General features: G+C 46.4%; 7 non-coding genes and 3 pseudogenes across 7 annotated transcripts; all 10 read right to left on the bottom strand.

Annotated features, from left to right (window-relative positions):
• Positions 1 to 498: 498 nt before the first annotated feature.
• On the bottom strand, positions 499 to 655 carry LOC135043736 (U1 spliceosomal RNA). Its single transcript, XR_010236553.1, has one exon. It is a non-coding gene; the product is annotated as a U1 spliceosomal RNA (small nuclear RNA).
• A 12,588-nt stretch (positions 656 to 13,243) lies between these two features.
• Positions 13,244 to 13,407, bottom strand: LOC135043732 (U1 spliceosomal RNA). Its single transcript, XR_010236550.1, has one exon. It is a non-coding gene; the product is annotated as a U1 spliceosomal RNA (small nuclear RNA).
• Positions 13,408 to 14,078: 671 nt separating this feature from the next.
• Positions 14,079 to 14,241, bottom strand: LOC135043734 (U1 spliceosomal RNA). The gene has a single exon (XR_010236552.1). It is a non-coding gene; the product is annotated as a U1 spliceosomal RNA (small nuclear RNA).
• Positions 14,242 to 14,393: 152 nt separating this feature from the next.
• Positions 14,394 to 14,557, bottom strand: LOC135043729 (U1 spliceosomal RNA). The gene has a single exon (XR_010236547.1). It is a non-coding gene; the product is annotated as a U1 spliceosomal RNA (small nuclear RNA).
• A 655-nt stretch (positions 14,558 to 15,212) lies between these two features.
• On the bottom strand, positions 15,213 to 15,366 carry LOC135043738 (U1 spliceosomal RNA; annotated as a pseudogene).
• A 152-nt stretch (positions 15,367 to 15,518) lies between these two features.
• Positions 15,519 to 15,682, bottom strand: LOC135043741 (U1 spliceosomal RNA). The gene has a single exon (XR_010236555.1). It is a non-coding gene; the product is annotated as a U1 spliceosomal RNA (small nuclear RNA).
• Positions 15,683 to 16,380: 698 nt separating this feature from the next.
• On the bottom strand, positions 16,381 to 16,516 carry LOC135043735 (U1 spliceosomal RNA; annotated as a pseudogene).
• A 152-nt stretch (positions 16,517 to 16,668) lies between these two features.
• LOC135043728 (U1 spliceosomal RNA) lies at positions 16,669 to 16,832 on the bottom strand. Its single transcript, XR_010236546.1, has one exon. It is a non-coding gene; the product is annotated as a U1 spliceosomal RNA (small nuclear RNA).
• A 692-nt stretch (positions 16,833 to 17,524) lies between these two features.
• Positions 17,525 to 17,666, bottom strand: LOC135043739 (U1 spliceosomal RNA; annotated as a pseudogene).
• A 152-nt stretch (positions 17,667 to 17,818) lies between these two features.
• LOC135043733 (U1 spliceosomal RNA) lies at positions 17,819 to 17,981 on the bottom strand. Its single transcript, XR_010236551.1, has one exon. It is a non-coding gene; the product is annotated as a U1 spliceosomal RNA (small nuclear RNA).
• Between the last annotated feature and the right edge of the window lie 4,131 nt (positions 17,982 to 22,112).

The raw sequence follows: 22,112 nt of genomic DNA, 5'->3' as shown, positions 1-22,112 counted from the left end.
CAAACAACAAACCAAATGCAACAACTAGTACAAGCATTCCTGGGGGAAGGCCTGCAGCAGATGGATTTGCATATGGTGATGTCATCCAAGCAGTGGGTCAAAGTTGGCTTCAACCCTCGTCTGCATATGAAAAGAGAAAAGGGGCGTGCAGGGCATGGCGGCCTTTTGCGGCGCTTGGATGACCCCTAGTTCGCATTAAACACCTCCACCCTACTTCGGTGTGGGGCTCATGTTGGCTATGCCCCAGCCCCTGAAGCATTCAAGCTGATTACTTGCAGCAGCTGGGCACTGTAATAGCTCCAGAGCTGCTCTGTAAGGCAAGTAAAAGGGTGTGGGCCCTGCAGCACTACCTGTAGTTCGCATTGTGCGTTGGAAGGCACAAAGTAAGCAGATGGGAGAAGTCAAGATAGTGCGCAAGGGCATAGAAGGGAGCGGCTCAAGAAAAGAGAAGTTGAAACAGACAGCAAACTAGGCTGGAGAGAGACCTGAGACAAAGAGATCTGACGAGAGCTGACCAGGGGAAACACAAATTATGCAGTCAAGTTTCCCACATTTGGGGAAATCACAGGGGCAGCACACCCAGAGTGCAATGGGTGAGCCTTGCCCTGGGAGAAGCACCTACATGATCATAGTATCTCACCTGGCAGGTAAGTAGGAGTTGGGCTAGAGCTGCGAAGGGTCTGTCAAAGTCAGAAAAATATCTCTATGCACACTACCATATTTGCACCTCACCCAGGTCCGTGCTGCGCATGCGTACGCTCTCCCGTACGTGCGCATACTCACAGTCGCGGGCACCCGCAGGCGCATGGTATGCGTATTTACGGTAGAGTTTATGTGGTTGTAGCGTGCGACTCAATCGTAACATATTTTCACTAATAATGTATTTTGTAGATCATGGTCCCTTTGATAGATTCTGAAAGTTTGGTTAATATAGAATGTTTATGAACAGAGGAATCCCTCTTTGTTTGATACGAAGGGTCAGACAGGAGTAATACAGTGGTGTTTAGTATCCATCGGAAGAATATTTAATTAGAAATATTCCGGTGTTGGTTTGAAGCAGATCAATCGCTCGTGCGAATAGTTATGGACATAAGAAGTTTATGAACATTTACTTTATTTGCACTTTATTACCCATGCGGCGGGAAACCCAGTTTCCCTCCCACCTGAGCAGTTGGAAATAGTCACAGCCCACCTGTATGAATCAACCTATGACCTTTTGTTATAATGCGAAGCCGAATTCCTGTGTCCAATGAACAATGAGATTGTAGGGACCATTGAATTGTATTGTGTGTGGGGCATAAATAGGCAGGCCGACCGTATCCAGTTCTCTCTCTCTTCAACGGTTCTCATTGCTGATAATCGGGAGCTGGATATCGAGGCGCATGCGATCGTTCCCCTAGTGCGTAAGTTTTCTCCGTAATCATATTGTCTTACTGTGAGCCATCTCTCTCTCTCTCTATCTCTCTCTCTCTCTACTCTTTCTCTCGTATTTTCCTTTAATTGTATTGTATTGTATTTCCTGTGTAGTTTATCTGGTTAGTTGGTTTATGTTATATTGTAGTGTATGCTTTGTACTGTGATTCTTTTTGCAAGTATAATAGTCATAATACATATAATAGGTTTCGGACCCTAAGCCCAGGTATCTGTGTATTCTTTATAGTGTTAAGTATTCTCTGAGCGCCGGTGACGCTCAAGCAGCTTTGTAGTTAATCAGGTTACACCAGGTTGCACTTACACTCTGTCTCTACACTAAGGTATACTGTGTATCTCATCGTTAAAGGTATAGAGATAAAGGTTTAAACGTTGTAAGCGTCTGCACCGCTGGTGATCTCCTCGTGGTCCCGAGCGTACGCTACGCTATAGCGAATCATTACGTTAGTCGGCAGCCAATAGCGTGCCTGCCTGTGATCACTGGACCGTAAGCGAACGTGACGCTTGAGCGTCTCGACTACGGTTGAGCGATCGCTACACAACTTGCGTACCCTTACGGTACTTCTTACGTAGATAGCGTATAGTGTTCTTAGACCTCTTAAAGTGTTTTATATACGATAAATATTCAGCTTTATCAATTGGCGGCTCGCCCGTCCTTCACATATCTGCACTAGGTAGATCAGCAGACATTATCCCTCAGCAAAGGGCGGGAGGTAGTATCCCTCGTAGTGCTGACAGGATAAGCGTCTGCTTCACTTAGGTAAAGAGTGCTGAAGGAATCCGGGAACCGGAGGTAAGAACAAAACGCTAGTGTCTTTTAAAACTGTTTATTTTTCTGTCTTGCGTACACACGCACGCACACATATATATATCTGCATTTCTTTTTCTTTTTCATTTTCGTATATCACTCTCCTGTCTGCCAGTTTTTATAGTTGATAGAAGTGCTAAAAAGAGAGTTGCCGTTATTTCATAGTTTAAGAGTAAAGGTAATATAGTTAAAAGATAGACAAACACACAGTTTCGCCTGGGAGATAAGGCGAAGTCAGTGTGTTTGTGTGGTAGATGATCAAGGATCATCTACATTGATAAAAGTATAAATTGTGTTACGGTGGATCTTTGCTTTGCGCATACGTGTCTCTAACAAAGACTTGCGTATGCAATCCAAAGGCCGACGCACGCAGCGTACGTTACGCAACGGAGCGTCCGGTTACGCCCACGTAGCTCAAGTCACGATAAGTTGATTTTTAACGCAAAGCGATAAATAACGCGAGGCGAGAAATAACGCAAGTCTATTTTTGGGTGTCCGAAATTTAGTTAACAGATCCTGCTCCTAATTGGTAACACACCTGATCTGAAGAAAAATTTCTGCGCAGAAATAGAAATAGAAACAAAAGTGTACATGTGATGAGTGAGTGTTTTTACAATTTTTAAAGGTTGAACCACAAGAAAAGTCGAGTACTCGTGAGGTACATGCGTGTAAGTGACGTGCACGGTGGCTAGGGAGGCATCTCTGGTTAAATATACAATTTTGAGCATTAGAGTATAGCAGACCAGGAGGTCATACTGTAACAAGACCAGGAGGTCATAACAGACCAGGAGGTCCAGGTACAGCCGACAAGGAAGTCTGCTATACAGTTCACAGGCACAACACCGAAAAGGGTTGGTGCAACACCCATATAGGCCATATAAGCTCTGGCTGAAGGAATTCGCAGTCGTAAGTTTCGATTCCATTGGTCTTTCCGTACATAAGCTTAGTTGTTTGTGTACTGAACGACTGGACCGCACGTAAGTGTGTGCAGTAGTTAGTAATCTGACCTAATACCATTAGAGTAAAGGGGTCACAAACGCTATCTGTACACTCTAACGTGATTTGTGTAATTTTTTTATTTTAAGGGAAGTTCGCTGCTCACTCAGGAACTATCCAGCAACCAATAGTTACTGGAAAGAGTAAGTGTTCTTCGGATAACCCTCGCAGGTTCCAGTAAATAGAGGTTCAGGTCGCAGGGGCCCTAGGTCGAGTACGCCAGCACCATATCGGTGTGATCAGGTCGTATTGGTCGGCGTGGGCGAGTGAGTGGGGTACTCGGTAAACCGCCACCGTCAGCCTATTGTTGGCATTTGGTTTTGCGTAAAGGGTTGGCTAAATAAAGCAACACTTTCGAACTATGGGGGCCACTTGTTCAGGTAGGGGGCGATCAACCTCGGTTCGGGTTGATTCAGTGGTCCGGCCAATTGGGTCGGCCAGGTATATAATGTGTGAGAAATATGGAAGTCACACAGAAACTTTATGTGATGAATGGGAGAGAATGACTGTACATGACGGGGAGAAATTCCCAAGAGTAGGGAGCTTCAGCTCAGAAGTGTTACAAAATTTAAGGAGGAGGATATGTCTCATAAAATCAACAAAGAGACGAATCCAGCATTATGATTATTTACAGTTGTGGCAACAGGAAGGTGAGATACAGAGAGGTTTGGCTCAGGCGGCGGGATCTGGCTCTAACAGAAAACTGATTGTCACGGCCCCGCCGCCACCATACATATCAGGAGAGAAGTTGATTGCGGAGAAAGACGCACTAAGGTGTAACACAAAATCACTTAGTAACTGTGTAAATGTTAATGATAATGTTAACCCATTAACCCATGCAAGTATTAACCCGTGCAAGTTGTACCCTGTTTTGAACTTTCCTCAGGAGTGTGATCAAGAGGACGAATCGGCAATGATTTCAGCGCTCTCTCTAGCAGCCACCATAGCAGAGACCACAGTAGGCACAGCTCCACCCACGAGATTAGTAAAGGCCCCTAGCGGAGGGATAGGTGAGGTCGTATCAACTGGTAAGTACGGCACCATGCATTATGCTGAAACTATTTCACCACAGCCTGTAGAATCTACACAGAATGAGGTTGTTAGAATTACACCTGTTAGAGTAATAGCAGTGCCAAATGGGAAAACAGACGCATCAGGAGCCACTCCCATTAGGAACATTGCCATGTACACTCCATTTTCCCGAATGGAATTAAGGACCATAGTGTCTGAATTTCCTGACCCTAGAAAAGACTTAGTTGCCAGTCAAAAATACATCAGAGACTTAGGTAACACTGTAGAGCCCAACAATAAAGACTGGCAGATATTGCTGAGAGCATGTTTACCCTCAAATGTCGACGCAACTCAATTTTTAGCTGATTGCGGACTAGGTCATGATGTACCTCTTACAGATGTGTACAACCAAGATAATGTGAAAAGAATAAACTTGCAGTTAAAAGAGTATTTCCCAGCAGTAGCTAAATGGAATAAGATATTCTCCATTAAACAGAAGGAGTCAGAGACAGCTGCAGAGTATTTTCACAGAGCATTATTAGAAATGCCAAATACACAGGCATAGAGGACATTAAAACAGACACAAACCATCGGGAAGTAGCAGTATCGGTACTGATGGATGGTTTAAAAGAGTCATTGAAGACTAGGGTACAGACCACGCAACCATGTTGGCGAGGTCTGTCTGTGGCTACTTTGAGAGAGGCTGCTATTGATCACGACAGAAACATCACCAGACACAGGGAACAACAAGGTGACAAATTAATGTCAGTAAGTATACAGGCTCTGACCACAAGGCAGCCTTTGTTTGTATCACCAAATCCTGTGGGTAAGTCAAGTATGGTTACTTGTTATTCTTGTCACAAACAGGGACACATGGCACGAGATTGTAGAGTAAAGAATCCACGAAACTCATACCAAACCCCTAGACAACGACACGACACACGACATTGGGAGCAAGGTCCGCAGAAACGGAGTTATGAGCCACATACAGGGGAAACAAAAAGATATCCCCCAAACAGAGACTGGCATGCCTCTGGTAGTTCCCAACTATCTCCCTCACAAGTAGTTGCTGCCAGCGGGATTCAGGGAGGTCACCATACCCAATAGGGGTGTGGCCATACCTGTAATCTGCAGCCAGTAAAATTAATTGCCAATCTTGGAAGTGAACCCGAGATCGCAATTAATGTAGCTGGTAAAACTTTAAACTTTCTTGTAGACACAGGTCAGTGATAAATTCGACAGTGGGCATGAGAACCACTGGTAGGACAATTCCAGCCATGGGAGTAACAGGAGTAGTCCAGCACTACCCTGTTAGCAAACCAGCCGAGATTACAATAGGGCCTTTGCATACCAAGCATTCCTTTTTGCTGGCTGCATCGGCACCAACCAATCTCCTGGGAAGAGACTTACTGTGTAAAATGGGGTGCGTCATTTATTGTACTCCTGAAGGTGTATTCTTGGACATACCTGAGAAACACGCTCAGGAAGTGCGAGACATGTTAGACTCCCCATCAAAATTAATGTCACATACCATTATGACAAATAGGAATCCATCCCAAATAGAAGAGATGACATCTCAGATACCAGAGTCACTTTGGACAAAAGACGGACAAGACACTGGATTAATGGCAAACGTAGCTCCAGTAGTTGTACAAGTAAAAGATGGTAGGATAGCTCCAAAAATCCCACAGTACCCTCTGAAGCCAGAGGTGGAGTTAGGAGTTTACCCAGTAATAGAGCGCTTGCTACAACAGGGCATTCTGGTAAGAACGTCCAGCACTGCTAATAGTCCCATCTTCCCTGTGAAAAAGAGTGGGGGGAGGGGTTACAGACTAGTGCAGGATCTAAGGGGGATTAACAAAATAGTTGAGAGTCAGTTCCCCGTAGTGCCAAATCCAGCTGTCATCCTAATGCAAATCCCTCCCACTGCCAAATTTTTCACTGTTATTGACCTCTGCTCCGCTTTCTTTTCGGTACCTCTGCACCCTGACAGCCAATATTTGTTTGCATTCACATACAGAGGAGTCCAATACACGTGGACTCGATTACCCCAAGGTTTCATAGATAGTCCAAGTATATTTTCTCAGGCTTTGCATGATTGTTTACAGTCTTTGCAACCAGACAGTGGATCAGTATTGATACAGTATGTGGACGATTTATTACTGTGTTCAGATTCACTGGAAGCATCTCTGAAGGATACGAAACAGCTCCTGTTTCATCTTTCAGACACCGGACACAAGGTGTCCAAAGACAAGTTACAATTATGCCGAACTAAGGTAAAATATTTGGGACACTGTCTAACACAAGGACTGAGACACCTGACCGCTGATAGAATCCAAGCAATTAGAGACATGACTCTGCCACAAACCCAGCAACAGATCAGAACGTTTTTAGGAATGTGTGGGTATTGCCGTAATTGGATCCCAGGGTTTTCCATTTTGGCGTTACCTTTGCAGGAAATGGTCTCCTCAAACAAACCTGATAGGATTTCGCATACAGACGAGTCCGAAACAGCATTTGAGAGACTCAAACAGTGCCTAACGCAGGCACCAGCACTAGGTATGCCAGACTATGGGAAACCCTTTGAACTATATGGAACAGAAAGTGCTGGTTGCGCGGCAGGTGTACTAACCCAAAAACACGGTGATGCCAGTAGGCCAGTTGCATACTACAGCGCTCAGCTAGACACGGTAGCGCGATCCCTCCCCACATGCTTGCGAAGCGTTGCTGCAATAGCATTGCTAGTGACAAAAAGCGAAGACGTCGTGCTAGGCCACAACCTCACAATCCATACGCCACATGCAGTATCAGCCTTATTGAATTCTGCCCAAACCAGACACGTCTCATCAGCGAGATTTACAAGATGGGAATTGGCACTAATGGCCCCCGTAAACATCACCATAAGGAGATGCAGTGCATTAAATCCTGCAACGTATCTCCCAGGTGTGCCTGGTCAGGCACAAAGGGTGGAAGGTGAGAGTGATGGGGAAGGAGGATTTAATACAAAGGAAGATACACATGATTGTATGGAATATTTGACCCAAAATTTTACCGCAAGGCCTGACATCAGTGACAACCCACTGGAAGATGCAGAACTCACGTTCTACACGGACGGTAGTTGTCATAGACAGTCAGACTCGGGAGACTTGTGTACTGGATACGCAGTCGTAGATGACCAAGACACCATAGAAGCGGAACCGCTAGGCCCACCTCACTCAGCCCAGGTTGCTGAACTGGTCGCCCTAACCAGAGCATGTGAATTGGCTAAGGGTAAGTCAGCCAATATCTACACCGATTCTAGATACGCATTCGGGGTAGTCCATGATTTCGGAGCCCTATGGCGCCTCAGAAATTTCATGACGGCCGCTGGTACACGGGTAGCGCATGCAGCTCACATAAAAAGGCTTCTAACAGCGATACAGGAACCCGACAGAGTGGCTGTTATCAAATGTAAAGCACACACATATATCCAAGACCCGGTATCACTTGGTAACAGCCGAGCAGACGAAGCTGCTAAGTTAGCAGCTGCTACCCCCATACAGACAGACACCACACAATTAATGGTATTTAATACCATTAACACACAGAAGTTGTGTGAAATGCAAAATTTGTGTTCCACACAGGAAAGGGCAGTCTGGAAGGCAAAGGGATGTGGCCAGGAGTCCTCAGGACTCTGGACGGATGGACATGGTAAACCAGTGGCCCCCAGAGCATATCTTCCATGTCTGGCTGAAGCAGCTCACGGGCTGACTCATCTAGGCAAGGAAGGAATGTGCAAATTGGTAAGAGCATACTGGTGCGCCCCAGGATTCTCCTCTCATGCGAGTAAAAGAGCAATGTCATGCCTTACCTGTTTGAGAAAGAATATTGGAAAGGCAATACCTACAGAACCATCCCATATCCCACCTGCCGGCGGCCCTTTCCAGGTAATACAAATTGACTTTATACAATTACCCCCTTGTCGGAATTTGAAATATGTACTTGTTTGTATAGATGTTTTCTCAAATTGGGTCGAAGCATTTCCAGCGACAACAAATACCGCTATGTTTACTGCTAAGAAAATTGTGCAGGAATTTGTATGTAGATATGGTATCCCTAGAATAATCGAAAGTGATAGGGGTACCCATTTTACAGGTGATGTCTTTCAAGGAATGTGTAAGTTGATGGGAATTGATAGCAAGCTGCACACTCCGTACCGTCCACAGGCGAGTGCGAAGGTCGAAAGAGTGAACAGCACTATTAAAAATAAATTGAGTAAAGTGATGGCAGAGACAGGATTGACATGGCCAGAAGCTTTACCCATTGTATTGTACAGTATCAGAACCACTCCCAGGTCCCCTCTTAATCTGTCTCCCTTTGAAATCTTGTTTGGTCGACAACCGCATGCCATGATTAACCCTCAGGATGATTTGAAATGTAACAATGAAGTAACTGTAAAGTACTTGATTAACATGAGTAAACAGTTGAGGAATCAAAATGATAATCTGAAGTTAGTGATTCCTGATTTACCAGATAGTAATTGTCATGACATTGAACCTGGGGATTATGTAATGATACGGAATTTTCTACGCTCAGGTTGCCTTATTGACAGATGGGAAGGACCATACCAGGTCTTATTGACTAGCACTACGGCATTGAAGGTTGCTGAGAGAGAGACTTGGGTCCATTCATCCCACTGCAAGAAGGTTGCTGATCCAGAGAAGTCCCGTGATAAGAAACAGACGGTAGAGGTTGTATCACTGGAGTGTCTGTTCCAGGAGGACTGAGGCGGCACCTGAGCCTTGAAGACCGAGAGCTGTTGTCGACTCCCCACTCCCTTTTATTATTTTCCTCCACTTCCCATCCCCTCTCCCTCAAATTTCTTTTTCCTCCTTCTCATTCTTCTCCATTTCCTCCTATAAGATGGACTTGCCCCAAGAGACTGTGATCCGGATTTTCCTGTTGACCATGATGTTGACCAGAGCAGTCTGTTCCGGCGAGAGTACCATGGAGGTCGATAGAGGTTCTGGAATGGGTTCTGATGATAAAGATGGAGGCGTAGTTTTCCAGGATCAACCTAACCAACAAGCAAAGGCGAGTATCAGAAAACGATCCGATAGCATTGACCATAGAAGAAATTGTGACGGATTGTTAGCTGAAGAAAACTGTATCTGTAGGCTCTGTAACAATGTCATTGAAGATGGGTGCATTAAGAAATGCCAATCCAGTTTTAATATCCATATGGACCGGCATCCATTGAGTGACTATCACTCCTTAGTGGGTAATGTGTTAAACAAAACAGATTGTTGGGTATGCTCTCAAGTACCTCAAGGTCATAGCAAATCAGGGCTAGTACCATTTCCTTTAACGATAGGGGAGGTACTTGAGTTAAATGGTGGGAGACCGGTGGACAGGAGGTTTAATATCTCCAGCCCTCCTAGTTTGAAGCTCCACCAATACCATGTGGATAGGTCCCTATTATGTTTCAACATCTCCAATCCCAGAAAGCCGGGAAATTGGGAAGTGTCATGGAGTAACCACACCATGACCTTTTCGCATAGAGCAGATAGAATGCCTACAGATACAGAGCTTGTACGCCACATAGCCAGTAGAGGGAAATCTTTCCGGTATAGGTACACCTTAGGAAATAGGATTACGAGAGTTGGAGAAGTATCACCAGGATACTGTGCACATATCGTACAACCTGATACGTGTATTAAGCAGATGGAAGAATTAGGGTTAGGAGATTTCACCTGGAAGGTGTGTAATATGGTTATGTCCTTCTCCGTCCCATATGTTCTCCCCGATGATGCATATTTCATATGCGGGAGAAAGGCGTACAAGTGGCTTGCCCCAAACTCTGAAGGATTGTGTTATATTGGAAAAGTATTGCCTGAAGTAATGACTGTAACACATGACAAAATGAAGGACATACATCGTGGTGCCCAAGCTCCTTATACTCACACCCACTACGAGCACGTTGTTAAAAGACACCTGATAGAGAAGACAGAGCATCCGGCCTCTGATCTGATAAGTGAATCCACCGGGATTCAATTCTTAATCGCGTTAGATTTCACCCGCACCGCTAGAGGAGTGCTAAATTATAAATACATATCGGCGCTCGCAAATTTGTTAGACAATATCACTGAAATGTATGATGACACATTAGATATACGGGAAGGGAACTTCAAGCTTATAAAACAGAACTGGTGCAGCATAGAATGGTTCTTAATTACCTCACAGCAGTGACAGGCGGATATTGTGTTACATTGGCAACACAGTACGGCGTGAAGTGTTGCACGTATATCACGAATAGCACCGAGGATCCGGTCGAGGTCATAGACCAAAAGATGGACGATATTCTCCAATTGAAGTGGGAATTTCGCCGAAAACACAATCTCACTCTTGCTGCTGTAGGTAATGAGCTGACTGGTTGGGTGTCATGGTTGAACCCGCGAAATTGGTTCTCCGGTTTGGGAGACTGGGCTCAAGGAGTCATAATGGATGTTGGGAAGTTTCTCCTATGTATCTTAGGTGTTATCATAACCATTGGCTTGATATTTAGATGCGGTCAGGCTTTAATGAGGTGCAATCGTCGTACTAAGGTAATGAGTTTGAGGAGTGAGGAAACTGTAATTAACCTGGATTTGATTTATGACCCAATGATAGAAACAATGATGTGATGAAAATGCGATTTCTACGGTCCGTTTCTTTCACCTGTTTTTCTGGTTTTTCTCCAAGATAAAAAGACCCACTTGGACGAGGAAGTTGACGAGACGCTATACAGACAACGGATAGACCAAAGAAGAAGTTTTGACCACTTGAGATATGGACATTTGATGAACTTTGCCATGGATCCCCAGTTTCCCTAGAATTCTTAAACTTACGCTAGCCCAACATTTTTTGTAAATCTAATGGCATTGACAAAGCTTTTTGCTCACCCCTAATGGGCAACACAGCGCAAAGAAGACGACTTTCAACTGATACCGAACAAAACTTCAACCGACAGATATACATTAACCTGACATAGAATACCACCGCATTTACCGTAATTATGTCTTTTCTTCATTTCTACAACCCTCAGGTAATGACACACATAGTATAGGGAATACAGGCACAGATATCAGCAATCACATATTCCCCCATTCATGTATCATCAACTAAAATGTGCTCCCCATTTTGTTCAAAATCCGAAAAGAGCTCGGTAAAGTTTGACAGCCCATCCACAGACCCGTACCACGGGATAAGAAGGAATTCAAATGTATACTTCGCAATACCTCGAAGCTTGATTTACAACACGTACGGCACGATGATACATGACCCCCCAAACACGGATTCATACACACATGCTTCTGCTATCTCACTAGGTCATACCCTCTTCACACCTACTCCTCTCTCCTCCCTTACCCAACCATGGAAATGAATTAACCCCTAACATATATTTTTCTCCTTTTGAAATGTTTTCAGGAAGTGGCAGTTATTATTGACTGCCAAAGGGTGGACTGTCAAAGTCAGAAAAATATCTCTATGCACACTACCATATTTGCACCTCACCCAGGTCCGTGCTGCGCATGCGTACGCTCTCCCGTACGTGCGCATACTCACAGTCGCGGGCACCCGCAGGCGCATGGTATGCGTATTTACGGTAGAGTTTATGTGGTTGTAGCGTGCGACTCAATCGTAACATATTTTCACTAATAATGTATTTTGTAGATCATGGTCCCTTTGATAGATTCTGAAAGTTTGGTTAATATAGAATGTTTATGAACAGAGGAATCCCTCTTTGTTTGATACGAAGGGTCAGACAGGAGTAATACAGTGGTGTTTAGTATCCATCGGAAGAATATTTAATTAGAAATATTCCGGTGTTGGTTTGAAGCAGATCAATCGCTCGTGCGAATAGTTATGGACATAAGAAGTTTATGAACATTTACTTTATTTGCACTTTATTACCCATGCGGCGGGATACCCAGTTTCCCTCCCACCTGAGCAGTTGGAAATAGTCACAGCCCACCTGTATGAATCAACCTATGACCTTTTGTTATAATGCGAAGCCGAATTCCTGTGTCCAATGAACAATGAGATTGTAGGGACCATTGAATTGTATTGTGTGTGGGGCATAAATAGGCAGGCCGACCGTATCCAGTTCTCTCTCTCTTCAACGGTTCTCATTGCTGATAATCGGGAGCTGGATATCGAGGCGCATGCGATCGTTCCCCTTGTGCGTAAGTTTTCTCCGTAATCATATTGTCTTACTGTGAGCCATCTCTCTCTCTCTCTATCTCTCTCTCTCTTCTCTTTCTCTCGTATTTTCCTTTAATTGTATTGTATTGTATTTCCTGTGTAGTTTATCTGGTTAGTTGGTTTATGTTATATTGTAGTGTATGCTTTGTACTGTGATTCTTTTTGCAAGTATAATAGTCATAATACATATAATAGGTTTCGGACCCTAAGCCCAGGTATCTGTGTATTCTTTATAGTGTTAAGTATTCTCTGAGCGCCGGTGACGCTCAAGCAGCTTTGTAGTTAATCAGGTTACACCAGGTTGCACTTACACTCTGTCTCTACACTAAGGTATACTGTGTATCTCATCGTTAAAGGTATAGAGATAAAGGTTTAAACGTTGTAAGCGTCTGCACCGCTGGTGATCTCCTCGTGGTCCCGAGCGTACGCTACGCTATAGCGAATCATTACGTTAGTCGGCAGCCAATAGCGTGCCTGCCTGTGATCACTGGGCCGTAAGCGAACGTGACGCTTGAGCGTCTCGACTACGGTTGAGCGATCGCTACACAACTTGCGTACCCTTACGGTACTTCTTACGTAGATAGCGTATAGTGTTCTTAGACCTCTTAAAGTGTTTTATATACGATAAATATTTAGCTTTATCAGGTCGCTGCTCGGGTACCCCCCTGTCAAGTGAAGGAGATCCAACTGAGGCAGCACAAGGGAACTCTCGAAAGAGGAACAAGGCTAGAGGAAGATCTGAGACAAAGAAATCTGATTTTTACCAGAGTTGACCAGAAGAAAGCACAAACACAGTTCCCCACTACCACAAAAAATGCAGTTGAGTTTCCCACATTTGGGGAAATCACAGGGGTCAGCATACCCAGAATGCAATGAATGAACCTCACCCTGGGAGAACAATCTTCATGACCATGGTATCTCCTATGCAAAATAAGTATGATTTGGGATAGGGCTGGGGAGGGCCGCTGCTCAGGCACATCTCTGTCAAGTAAAGGAGATTCAACTGAGGCAGCACAAGGGAACTCTCATCTGGGGACAACAACTGCAGGGAGAACACATATTTTCAGATGAACATGGGAGGGCAGAAGGCTGCCTAATACTGAAGCACCCCCAAACAACAAACCAAATGCAATAACTAGTGCAAGCATTCCTGGGGGAAGGCCTGCAGCAGATGGATTTGCATATGGTGATGTCATCCAAGCAGTGGGTCAAAGTTGGCTTCAACCCTCGTCTGCATATGAAAAGAAAAAAGGGATGTGCAGGGCATGGCGGCCTTTTGCGGCGCTTGCATGACCCCTAATTCGCATTAAACACCTCCACCCTCCTTAGGTGTGGGGCTCATGTTGGCTATGCCCCAGCACCTGAAGCATTCAAGCTGATTTCTTGCAGCAGCTGGGCACTGTAACAGCTCCAGAGCTGCTCTGTAAGGCAAGTAAAAGGGTGTGGGCCCTGCGGCACTACCTGTAGTTCGCATTGTGCGTTGGAAGGCACAAAGTAAGCAGACGGGAGAAGTCAGGATAGTGCGCAAGGGCATAGAAGGGAGCGGCTGAAGAAAAGAGAAGTGGAAACAGACAGCAAACTAGGCTGGAGAGAGACCTGAGACAAAGAGATCTGAATTATACGAGAGCCGACCAGAGGAAACACAAATTATGCAGTCAAGTGTCCCACATTTGGGGAAATCGCAGGAGCAGCACACCCAGAGTGCAATGGGTGAGCTTTGCCCTGGGAGAAGCACCTTCCTGATCATAGTATCTCACCTGGCAGGTAAGTAGGAGTTGGGCTAGAGCTGGGGAGGGTCGCTGCTCGGGCACCCCCCTGTCAAGTGAAGGAGATCCAACTGAGGCAGCACAAGGGAACTCTCGAAAGAAGAACAAGGCTAGAGGAAGATCTGAGACAAAGAAATCTGACTTTTACCAGAGTTGACCAGAAGAAAGCACAAACACAGTCCCCCACTACCACAAATAATGCAGTCGAGTTTCCCACATTTGGGGAAATCACAGGGGTCAGCATACCCAGAATGCAATGAATGAACCTCACCCTGGGAGAACAATCTTCATGACCATGGTATCTCCTATGCAAAATAAGTATGATTTGGGATAGGGCTGGGGAGGGCCGCTGCTCAGGCACATCTCTGTCAAGTAAAGGAGATTCAACTGAGGCAGCACAAGGGAACTCTCATCTGGGGACAACAACTGCAGGGAGAACACATATTTTCAGATGAACATGGGAGGGCAGAAGGCTGCCTAATACTGAAGCACCCCCAAACAACAAACCAAATGCAACAACTAGTGCAAGCATTCCTGGGGGAAGGCCTGCAGCAGATGGATTTGCATATGGTGATGTCATCCAAGCAGTGGGTCAAAGTTGGCTTCAACCCTCGTCTGCATATGAAAAGAAAAAAGGGATGTGCAGGGCATGGCGTCCTTTTGTGGCGCTTGGATGAACCCTCCTTCGGTGTGGGGCTCATGTTGGCTATGCCCCAGCCCCTGAAGCATTCAAGATGATTTCTTGCAGCAGCTGGGCACTGTAACAGCTCCAGAGTTGCTCTGTAAAGCATGTAAAAGGGTGTGGGCCCTGCAGCACTACCTGTAGTATGCATTGTGCGTTGGAAGGCACAAAGTAAGCAGACAGGAGAGGTCAGGATAGTGCGCAAGGGCATAGAAGGGAGCGGCTCAAGAAAAGAGAAGTGGAAACAGACAGCAAACTAGGCTGGAGAAAGACCTGAGACAAAGAGATCTAAATTATATGAGAGCCGACCAGAGGAAACACAAATTATGCAGTCAAGTGTCCCACATTTGGGGAAATCGCAGGAGCAGCACACCCAGAGTGCAATGGGTGAGCCTTGCCCTGGGAGAAGCACCTTCCTGATCATAGTATCTCACCTGGCAGGTAAATAGGAGTTGGGCTAGAGCTGGGGAGGGTCGCTGCTCGTGCACCCCCCTGTCAAGTGAAGGAGATCCAACTGAGGCAGCACAAGGGAACTCTCGAAAGAAGAACAAGGCTAGAGGAAGATCTGAGACAAAGAAATCTGACTTTTACCAGAGCTGACCAGAGGAAAGCACAAACACAGTCCCCCACTACCACAAATAATGCAGTCGAGTTTCCCACATTTGGGGAAATCACAGGGGTCAGCATACCCAGAATGCAATGAATGAACCTCACCCTGGGAGAACAATCTTCATGACCATGGTATCTCCTATGCAAAATAAGTATGATTTGGGATAGGGCTGGGGAGGGCCGCTGCTCAGGCACATCTCTGTCAAGTAAAGGAGATTCAACTGAGGCAGCACAAGGGAACTCTCATCTGGGGACAACAACTGCAGGGAGAACACATATTTTCAGATGAACATGGGAGGGCAGAAGGCTGCCTAATACTGAAGCACCCCCAAACAACAAACCAAATGCAACAACTAGTGCAAGCATTCCTGGGGGAAGGCCTGCAGCAGATTGATTTGCATATGGTAATGCCATCCAAGCAGTGGGTCAAAGTTGGCTTCAACCCTCTTCTGCATATGAAAAGAGAAAAGGGGCGTGCAGGGCATGGCGGCCTTTTGCGGCGCTTGGATGACCCCTAGTTCGCATTAAACACCTCCACCCTCCTTCGGTGTGGGGCTCATGTTGGCTATGCCCCAGCCCCTGAAGCATTCAAGCTGATTTCTTGCAGCAGCTGGGCACTGTAACAGCTCCAGAGCTGCTCTGTAAGGCAAGTAAAAGGGTGTGGGCCCTGCAGCACTACCTGTAGTTTGCATTGTGCATTGGAAGGCACAAAGTAAGCAGACGGGAGAAGTCAGGATAGTGCGCAAGGGCATAGAAGGGAGCGGCTCAAGAAAAGAGAAGTGGAAACAGACAGCAAACTAGGCTGGAGAGAGACCTGAGACAAAGAGATCTGAATTATACGAGAGCCGACAAGGGGAAACACAAATTATGCAGTCAAGTGTCCCACATTTGGGGAAATTGCAGGAGCAGCACACCCAGAGTGCAATGGGTGAGCCTTGCCCTGGGAGAAGCACCTTCATGATCATAGTATCTCACCTGGCAGGTAAGTAAGAGTTGGGCTAGAGCTGGGGAGGGTCGCTGCTCGGGCACCCCCCTGTCAAGTGAAGGAGATCCAACTGAGGCAGCACAAGGGAACTCTCGAAAGAGGAACAAGGCTAGAGGAAGATCTGAGACAAAGAAATCTGACTTTTACCAGAGCTGACCAGAGGAAAGCACAAACACAGTCCCCCTCTACCACAAATAATGCAGTAGAGTTTCCCACATTTGGGGAAATCACAGGGGTCAGCATACCCAGAATGCAATGAATGAACCTCACCCTGGGAGAACAATCTTCATGACCATGGTATCTCCTATGCAAAATAAGTATGATTTGGGATAGGGCTGGGGAGGGCCGCTGCTCAGGCACATCTCTGTCAAGTAAAGGAGATTCAACTGAGGCAGCACAAGGGAACTCTCATCTGGGGACAACAACTGCAGGGAGAACACATATTTTCAGATGAACATGGGAGGGCAGAAGGCTGCCTAATACTGAAGCACCCCCAAACAACAAACCAAATGCAACTACTAGTACAAGCATTCCTGGGGGAAGGCCTGCAGCAGATGGATTTGCATATGGTGATGTCATCCAAGCAGTGGGTCAAAGTTGGCTTCAACCCTCATCTGCATATGAAAAGAGAAAAGGGGCGTGCAGGGCATGGCGGCCTTTTGCGGCGCTTGGATGACCCCTAGTTCGCATTAAACACCTCTACCCTCCTTCGGTGTGGGGCTCATGTTGGCTATGCCCCAGCCCCTGAAGCATTCAAGCTGATTTCTTGCAGCAGCTGGGCACTGTAACAGCTCCAGAGCTGCTCTGTAAGGCAAGTAAAAGGGTGTGGGCCCTGCAGCACTACCTGTAGTTTGCATTGTGCGTTGGAAGGCACAAAGTAAGCAGATGGGAGAAGTCAGGATAGTGCGCAAGGGCATAGAAGGGAGCGGCTCAAGAAAAGAGAAGTGGAAACAGACAGCAAACTAGGCTGAAGAGAGACCTGAGACAAAGAGATCTGAATTATATGAGAGCCGACCAGGGGAAACACAAATTATGCAGTCAAGTTTCCCACATTTGGGGAAATCAAAGGGGCAGCACACCCAGAGTGCAATGGGTGAGGCTTGCCCTGGGAGAAGCACCTACATGATCATAGTATCTCACCTGGCAGGTAAGTAGGAGTTGGGCTAGAGCTGGGGAGGGTCGCTGCTCGGGCACCCCCCTGTCAAGTGAAGGAGATCCAACTGAGGCAGCACAAGGGAACTCTCGAAAGAAGAACAAGGCTAGAGGAAGATCTGAGACAAAGAAATCTGACTTTTACCAGAGCTGACCAGAGGAAAGCACAACACAGTCCCCCACTACCACAAATAATGCAGTCGAGTTTCCCACATTTGGGGAAATCACAGGGGTCATCATACCCAGAATGCAATGAATGAACCTCACCCTGGGAGAACAATCTTCATGACCATGATATCTCCTATGCAAAATAAGTATGATTTGGGATAGGGCTGGGGAGGGCCGCTGCTCAGGCACATCTCTGTCAAGTAAAGGCGATTCAACTGAGGCAGCACAAGGGAACTCTCATCTGGGGACAACAACTGCAGGGAGAACACATATTTTCAGATGAACATGGGAGGGCAGAAGGCTGCCTAATACTGAAGCACCCCCAAACAACAAACCAAATGCAACAACTAGTGCTAGCATTCCTGGGGGAAGGCCTGCAGCAGATGGATTTGCATATGGTGATGCCATCCAAGCAGTGGGTCAAAGTTGGCTTCAACCCTCGTCTGCATATGAAAAGAAAAAAGGGATGTGCAGGGCATGGCGGCCTTTTGCGGCCCTTGGATGACCCCTAATTCGCATTAAACACCTCCACCCTCCTTCGGTGTGGGGCTCATGTTGGCTATGCCCCAGCACCTGAAGCATTCCAGCTGATTTCTTGCAGCAGCTGGGCACTGTAACAGCTCCAGAGCTGCTCTGTAAGGCAACTAAAAGGGTGTGGGCCCTGCAGCACTACCTGTAGTTCGCATTGTGCGTTGGAAGGCACAAAGTAAGCAGACGGGAGAAGTCAGGATAGTGCGCAAGGGCATAGAAGGGAGCGGCTGAAGAAAAGAGAAGTGGAAACAGACAGCAAACTAGGCTGGAGAGAGACCTGAGACAAAGAGATCTGAATTATACGAGAGCCGACCAGAGGAAACACAAATTATGCAGTCAAGTGTCCCACATTTGGGGAAATCGCAGGAGCAGCACACCCAGAGTGCAATGGGTGAGCCTTGCCCTGGGAGAAGCGTGTACATTTTCGGTATCGCCTGCCTAGAGAAATGGAACCTAGATGGCATTTGGTACCGGGGACACAGTACCTCAATCAAGTCTCTAGTTGCCTCTGAATTAACGATGGATACCGGAACCACGTTTCTCACCACCCAGGCTGACAAGACCTGAGTTATCCGCTTTGCAGCAGGATGACTGCTGTGATATTTCATCTTCCTCGCAAAGGACTGCTGGACAGTCAATTGCCTACTGGAAGTAGTACAAGTGGTCTTCCGACTTCCCCTCTGGGATGACGATCGACTCCCAGCAGCAACAACAGCAGCGCCAGCAGCAGTAGGCGTTACACTCAAGGATGCATCGGAGGAATCCCAGGCAGGAGAGGACTCGTCAGACTTGCCAGTGACATGGCCTGCAGGACTATTGGCTCTCCTGTCTAAGGAGGAAATTGACACTGAGGGAGTTGGTGGTGTGGTTTGCAGGAGCTTGGTTACAAGAGGAAGGGATTTAGTGGTCAGTGGACTGCTTCCGCTGTCATCCAAAGTTTTTGAACTTGTCACTGACTTATGATTAATGCGCTGCAGGTGACGTATAAGGGAGGATGTTCTGAGGTGGTTAACGTCCTTACCCCTACTTATTACAGCTTGACAAAGGCAACACACGGCTTGACACCTGTTGTCCGCATTTGTGTACAGGATGCAAACCTTCATGTCCAAATTTATCCATCTCATCAGTCGTACCTCAGATTTGCGGTACAGGACTGTCATTGCCAATTTCAGACGTTGCTGTTTGGTCTCTCCACGGCCCAGAGAATTTTCACCAAGGTAATGGTGGAAATGATGGTTCTCCTGCGCAAGCAATGTGTCACAATTATCCCGTACTTGAGCGATCTCATAAAAGCGAGATCAAGAGAGCCGTTGCTGAACAGCGTATCACTTTCACTGAAAGTGTTACAGCAACACGGCTGGATTTTCAATATCCCAAAGTCACAGTTGGTTCCTACGACTCGTCTGTCTTTCTTGGGCATGATTCTGGACACAGACCAGAAGAGGGTTTATCTCCCGATAGAAAAGGCCCAGGAACTCATGACTCTTGTCAGGAACCTATTGAAACCAAAACTTGTGTCAGTGCATCACTGCACTCGAGTCCTGGGAAAGATGGTGGCATCATACAAAGCCATTCCATTCGGCAGGTTCCATGCGAGGACTTTCCAATGGGACCTACTGGACAAGTGGTCTGGGTCACATTTACAGATGCATTGGTTGATCACCCTGTCCCCCAGGGTCAGGGTATCACTCCTGTGGTGGCTGCAGAGTGCTCACCTTCTCGAGTGACGCAGATTCGGCATTCAGGACTGGATCCTGGTGACCACAGATGCAAGCCTCCAAGGTTGGGGAGCAGTCACACAGGGAAGAAATTTCCAAGGTCTTTGGTCAAGTCAAGAGACTTGTCTTCACATCAACATCCTGAAACTAGGGGCCATATACAATGCCCTACGTCAAGCGGAGACCTTACTTTGCGACCAACCGGTTCTGATCCAGTCAGACAACGTCACCGCAGTGGCTCATGTAAACCGCCAAGGTGGCACAAGGAGCAGAGTGGCGATGGCACAAGCTACCTTTGCATTTTTCTCCCAAACGAAGGACACTAGAATGAAAATTTTAAAGCCTCCTGTTAGTGCTTCATCTACACGGTATAGCCCTGAATTTTCCAATGCGTAGCTCTTTGCAAAAGAGAGATATTGGCAAGGAAAAGCTGTCTTGTACCTTTGCATTTTTCTCCCAAACGAAGGACACTAGAAAGAAAATTTTAAAGCCTCCTGTTAGGCCATCATCTACACGGCATAGCCCTGAATTTTCCAATGCGTAGCTCTTTGCAAAAGAGAGATATTGGCAAGGAAAAGCTGTCTTGTACCTTTGCATTTTTCTCCCAAACGAAGGACACTAGAAAGAAAATTTTAAAGCCTCCTGTTAGGCCATCATCTACACGGCATAGCCCTGAATTTTCCAATGTGCAGCTCTTTGCAAAAGAGAGATATTGGCAAGGAAAAGCTGTCTTGTACCTTTGCATTTTTCTCCCAAACGAAGGAAACTAGAATGAAAATTTTAAAGCCTCCGGTTAGTGCTTCATCTACACAGTATAGCCCTGAATTTTCCAATGCGTAGCTCTTTGCAAAAGAGAGATATTGGCAAGGAAAAGCTGTCTTTCAACTCTTCCACAACTGAAAAACAGATAGTCTTCCCAAGCCTTCCATCCTGTAATATCTTCAGTCTCTCGTCAATGAAGAAAACAATCCCTCCAGCAGACTCTTCAACCACGATACAAGATCACAGCCAAAAGGGCGAGAAGCAACTACACTTGCGTTTAACCAAAATGGCTAAAACTTAGTGGAGGAAAGTGCAGTGCACCAAAACATAAGCTGACACAATCATGGAGAATGCGCCAGCATATATGCTCTTCTATCTATATTTTGCAAACCTGCTCTTGTCCCCTCCAGCTGCTCCATGTAGATTTGACGCCTGGCAAGGTGCATAACCCACTGACAAGCAGGCACACTCCTGCATGAGTTTTCACTCTCACTAGCAGGATGATACACATTCATTTGCATGTGCTCCACCTCTGACACACCGCCCACCCAACCACCCAGTCACCAGAGCCACCCACAAGCCAACTGGCTCCGTGATTTAATTTGCACAGTGCAGTCATCCAGGCAGCATGTCCTTCTCAATGGAATAATCTCTGGTTCCATGGAATCTTCCGCATTGGAATGCTGCGGAACAAAAAGGATTTAAACATTCAGCTTGCTAGCATTCAATGTACCTGCGGCTTGGCTCTAGCACATGGGTCTTCATCCTGTGGCCCTCCAGCTGCTGTGAAACTACACATCCCAGCATGCCCTGCCACAGTTTTGCTATTAAGGTATGCTAAAACTGAGGCAGGGCATGCTGGTATATGTAGTTCCACAGCAGCTGGAGGGTCGCAGGTTGAAGACCCATATTCTAGCATGCCTGTTCTATGATGCATGTTCTGTGATGTCACAATCAGCTTGGAATGGGGTGTCTAGCATGCATTTGCTGACAGCCACTTGAGGGAGACACACATCGGGAGATGCAGCATATCGGAGGTCTTCGATGCCTTTCCAGCAAATGCACACCACCAGCTGCTGGTCTGGACACAAAACAATACCCACAATTGAAGGCTCAAAATGCCCAACTACAGGATTAATGTAAGTAGTGAATTTAGGAATGAATTTAGAAGTAGGAAATTAAGTTAGTTCACAAGTACATTCAAATTCCGATCTAAAGTCTAGGTAGGCCTCACGTCCTGGCAGCCCCCAGCATTTAAAAATGCCTTGAT

Source organism: Pseudophryne corroboree, unplaced genomic scaffold (genome assembly GCF_028390025.1).
Source record: "Pseudophryne corroboree isolate aPseCor3 unplaced genomic scaffold, aPseCor3.hap2 scaffold_879, whole genome shotgun sequence".
NCBI classification, from domain to species: Eukaryota; Metazoa; Chordata; class Amphibia; order Anura; family Myobatrachidae; genus Pseudophryne; species Pseudophryne corroboree.
This window is presented reverse-complemented; position numbering and strand designations above follow the sequence as displayed.